The sequence below is a fragment of the Helianthus annuus genome, chromosome 14 (assembly GCF_002127325.2).
Source record: "Helianthus annuus cultivar XRQ/B chromosome 14, HanXRQr2.0-SUNRISE, whole genome shotgun sequence".
Lineage (NCBI taxonomy): Eukaryota > Viridiplantae > Streptophyta > Magnoliopsida > Asterales > Asteraceae > Helianthus > Helianthus annuus.
In genome coordinates, this window is record NC_035446.2 from 147,777,878 (window position 1) to 147,783,363 (window position 5,486).

The window sequence follows — 5,486 nt, forward strand, 5'->3', positions numbered from 1 at the left end:
ATTATTACCAAGATTTAGTCATGATTATAAAATATTCAAGTTACCCCTTCAAAACCCGAAAGGTCAGGTTAATGATTACGAAAGATTTCGTTATTAATTACCAGATTCTCGTAATCATTTCAAAAGATTTAAAAGCCTTGAAAAACCACCCTCTCGCGACCCGCGTTGAGATTTGGGGTAAGTGAAGGCGGGCCGCGAGCCCCCTAAGATACGCGCATGATTTTAAAAACCAGGCGACCCGCGTACAAGGTGCATGGTTCCCCCATGCGGGCCGCGTCAGGCGCCCAGATGCAGAAACATGCTTAACTTGGCTGTTCAGCCTTCTAAAAGCCATGACCTGCATTTAAACCTTCAAAGTGACCCCTAAACAACTCCTAAACACTAGGGACACATGTTGGAAGGTTGGGGTTAGTTGGGGGACTTGTGTGTCAAAATTTGTTGTGAAACCTTACTATAAAAGGGCATGTTTGGTTCATAACCAACACACAACTCAAAACACACTCCTCTGGTCATTCTAAAGGCTCTCAAGCATTTCTCTGTATACTCTAAGCAAGACCCAACTTCTGTAAGTCGTCTAGATCCTTTGTAGTTTGATTTATGCTTAGATAACTACTAGAAACCAAACCGTCGTAACTACGGTTTGACTTCAAAATAAATCCGTAATGGCTCAGTCTTATTGCGGATCAAAAGTAGTTATGAGTTGGTATTTATGTGGGTAATAAACCCCTAAAAGGGTTTCCCCTGATCACCACTCTAACCATGTCAAATGTCGAGTCAAACGTGCACCTAAAAAAAAAAAGTCAACAGAATGTCGTTTTGGCGAATCTTGCATAATCTGTAATGTATATGCTATGAAACCTGTTTAGACACTCATAAAACATGATATTAAGTATATAAACTTGTTTGCGCTCGTTTGAATCGACCATTTGCTATATTGAACCGGTTCGGAGCCGAATGTCGCAAAAGTTTGACTTTTGCATTGACTTCAGTTCTGACCCGTTTTAGTGAGGTATAGATATGCCTTAGGACTCTCTTAGGACCAGGTTACATGATGGTATAACCCTCTGTGACCGGTTCATTGCTTGTCCGAGTCTTTTACGCATTTCCGCTAATCGCCTAAAAGTTGACCGTAACGCCCTTTATAAATTTAAACGAGGTTTTCGGACATGTGAACGGATCATGACCTTGGTTACTGATTTCTAAGCATGTCCCTAAAATTTCATGTCAATCCGAGGTCCAGAATAGGAGTTATGCCAAATAGCGCAAATTTCGGAACTTTGGTAACTAAATAGCGCATTTAGCATAACGCCTACCTAAACCAAGATTTCGTCCCCAAAACTTTTACCTACTGTTGTAAAATAATAATTGGGGATTTTTAAAAGATTTTTAATCATTTTTACCCTGCTCATAACCTACGGTTATGGCTACGGTTCGGTAAATACCGAATATACCCTTTTGGGCCGTAACTTGAGTTCTATAAGGTCTTTTGACCCGATTCCAGTTGCTACTGATTTTAAATAATAAATAAAGTATTTTAGACTTTATAAACTGGTCGGGAAACTCAGATTCCCTGTAGAACTCATAAACCCCTTTAAGAATCTTTAAAATGACCGAAAAACCCCTACGGGGCGTATAAAGGACAAAAACTCGTTACGGGCATTACGGAAGGTATCCTACTGATACCACAACCTCTTTAAGGCATATTAACTTAGGAAACAAGCGTAAGACTCTTACGGTTACCCGATGCGCCTTTTGCGCGTACGGTTCGGCGTACGTAACTAGTTTACATGAATTAGCCGATGCGGGTCAAACCATATTGTTTTGACCCCAAAATCCAGAGTGTGAATGTAAGACCCATATAAAACAAGTCTTCGGACTTGTTTGGGCGGAATCACCACTTGTTCCCGGTTTTCGCCTTTCACGCGATTAAACCGTATATATTCCTTTGAAACTGACCGGTCTGAGCTACGGCTATTATAAAGACCCGTTAGGATTCTAATAGGTTGATAAAACCTTCGTTCCAGATTAGGAACCCAGTAAAAGTACTTGCGACTACTGATTAGAATATACGGCTGAGTTATTATTCTTGCTATTTAAGACAGGAGCTAGCTCAGGTAAATACTCTTAACTTATTTCCCTATACGGGCTTGGGATACGGTATAATAATACCGCTTGGTCGGGTATTGAATATTTAATCGGATTGTGATTAAGTTATTGAGGTAACCCGGTTTGATCTGTATTGTTTGAAATAAAAGCCTTTAGGGGTTAATGACCATGTCCCGGATATCCTTGACATCATTGTATTATAAAATGGTCACGTCTTATGCACGGGGTGTAGGCATACACCTGACAGTTGCATAAGGGAAACGGTATCTCATGCTCAGTGGGCCTATACTTGTGATGTGTCTGTTAATCTTGACTCGGTTTCTATATCGGGACCTGAACGTACAACAAACATGTAAAACTGTATACAAGATCATAACTATGATTGTCCCAAGTTATAAAAAGATTAATCTTGCCTCTAGGTATTTTAATCAAAAGATATTTTGTGCCATGTGCATTCAAATAAATTTTCAATCATTTTCCAAAATGAGTCAGTTGAGCGTATTTACCAGTGTAAACTGACGTATTTTTCCAAAAAGATTAAGTGCAGGTGCTATACGTAATAGGCTGGCTACTCCAGGCATCATTATTCAAGTCTTGCAAGCTTTAGATGTCAAAGTCTGTTGAACAATACTTTTCGATATTATTATTTGATCCCCTGTGGATACCTTTCGACTATTTGTAATACATTTGATATTACGAACAATAGTTGAATATAATTATCTTTATGCTTCCGCTGTGCATTATTATATTGTGTGGTTTGACTATGATGTCTCCAACTACGTCACGGTAATCCCCACCGGGCCCACCGGTGATACACGTGGAAATCGGGGTGTGACAATATTGCCCAGTATAGGGAGAGGATAGAGATCAACCCTATCCCTCCGGAGCTCAAGGAAGCTTGCTTGTGCAAGGGTTTCGGTTCTACTCTGACAGGATCAGCCTTAAAATGGCTGTTAAATGTTCCTCCACATTTGATTACATCATTTGCTCACCTAGTCAATTTATTTAATAGTCAGTTTTCTTGTAGTAGAAGCTTTGAAAAACTAACAAGTGACCTTTACAGGATAACACAGGGGCCTCAAGAGTCCCTAAGGGATTATGTGAACAAGTTCAGTAGGGAATCTTTAGACATCCCGCATCTTGATGTTGCAACAGCTGTGCAAGCCTTCAAGATGGGGTTGCAAAAAGATTCTCAATTTTACCAAGACCTTGTAATGAACCCATGCAGGAACTTGGACGAAGCTCGAAACAGGGCTCTAAGATATATTCAATTGGAGGATGACAAAAAGATGCAAGAGAGGATGAATGCATCCTCAACATACGAATTGACTAACAGGAAGTCAGAATCCTCGTACAAACCGTACCGCTCTAAGCCATATGGTAGAAATGATAACAAGAGAGTGAATGCTGCTGAAGATGAGGATCCTGAAGAATATCCTGAATTATCTGAACATTGCTTTTCTGTTAACATTCCTGAACTAATGTATGCCATGCAGGGTTTAGGAGACAAGGCTAGGTGGCCTCGAAAGAATCAACAAAAAGCTAATTGGAAAGATAAGTCAAAATGGTGTGCCTTCCACGAAGATTTCAGACATGTGACTGAGGATTGCATTGCCCTGAGGAAGGAAATAAGCTATCTTCTGAGCAAGGGATATCTAAAAGATCTCTTAGGAAGAAAGAAGAATAAAGGTCAAGATACTGAGAAGGATCCTGAACGAGCAGCCTCACCTCCCGCGGATGCCAAGATAATCAACTTCATTTCGGGAGGATCCGACATTTGTGGGACTTCGTATTCGGCGGCGAAAAGACATGCAAAAGAAGCTAAGGCTGAGAGGGGAGACAAACCTGTCAGGATGACTACCCTCACAACTGACAAAATGATCACATTTGATGCTGATGACAGGGATACTGTCCAGGATCCTCATCATGATGCTCTGGTAATAACGTTATATGTGGCTAACCATTTTGTACGCAGGATACTGGTTGATAATGGCAGCTCCGTCAATATAATCCAACTAGAGACTCTGAAGAGAATGAATGAGTCTCCGATGGATATCACTTCGAAGTCCACCGTGCTTGTTGGGTTTAGTGGAGAGGCTAGGAACACAGTGGGAGAGAAAGTTACCAGTATATGTTGAAGGAGTCAACTCGATACAACGTTTCTGTGTGATGGATTCTCTATCCTGCTATAACATCATATACTGGGAAGACCATGGATCCATGATATGAAGGCTGTGCCATCAACATATCATCAATGCATCAAGATCCCTACCCCTTGGGGAGTTGTCAAAATCAATAGTGATCAGCAGGAGGCAAAAGAATGTTACTCATCCTCAATGAAATCCTCGACTAATCCAAGTGCAGCATAGCAATTAAAGATGCGGGCCCAGGATATCGTGGAGAATTCGGAGCAGGATGTGAAGAAAGTTATCCTGGATCAGGATAATCCTGATATCTCGGTGCTCGTAGGAACCAATATCCCTCAGGATATTGAAGATCAATTAACTAACTTTTTGAAATGCAGGATGTCAACATTCGCATGGAAGCATGAGGATATGACAGGTATATCCAAAGACATTATTACTCACAAGCTTGGAATTGACAGGTCATTCAAGCCTATACAACAAAAGAGAAGGAAGTTCGCCCCTGAATGAAATGCAATTATTGTAACACCTCAAAAATTTGCGTCCTATAAATGTATTGACACGTGTCATAAGCTTGAACGTGTTAATAAATACGATAGAGGGACTAAAGTTGACAAACATAGAAAGTATGTGAATTCAAGGGTTCGAAATGTCAACAATAGATAAGTATGCCCTACAATATCCCTACATGATGTTTATACCCTTAAACGAATGATTCATGGATCATACGAAGCTCATTGTGAAAGAAAGTGAGGAATTACAAACTACAGGGGTTAAATGTATCAACATGTTTAAGTTATACCTCTGAGTGACCTTTTAGCAAACCCGAAGCTTTGTAAAGGTAAATTATGCTCACTAGAATAAGTGATTAAAATTTCATAAAGTTCCGTTGTAAAATGAGGAAGTTATGACAATGTTCGTATTCTAGGGGTTAAAAGCGTTAACGTTGAAATTTATGACTTTTTCGGGTAAACATAAAGTGACCAAGGACTTAACAAAGTAGGTTTAAGTCTTGGAGCCCTTATAAGTAAATGTAAAGGGGTCATAGTGCAAGAAACAAAGTTAAACAGACCTTTCGAGGAGCCAAGAGCCAACATGCAATAAATGAAAGATTTGGAATCAGACCTGGGGGCTCACGCGGCCCGCATAAACATTTTGAGGGCCTTACGCGGGCCGCCTGACGCGCCCAGATGCAGAAACTTGTTTTTGTTGCCTGTTCAGCCCATGTAAACGTCA

General features: G+C 40.4%; 1 long non-coding RNA gene across 1 annotated transcript; it reads left to right on the top strand.

Moving 5' to 3' along the window:
- The first annotated feature begins 227 nt into the window (after window positions 1-227).
- LOC110906068 lies at window positions 228-2,691 on the top strand. The gene is made up of 3 exons (XR_002573631.2): window positions 228-565; window positions 2,025-2,114; window positions 2,643-2,691. It is a non-coding gene; the product is annotated as an uncharacterized LOC110906068 (long non-coding RNA).
- The last annotated feature ends 2,795 nt before the right edge of the window (window positions 2,692-5,486 follow it).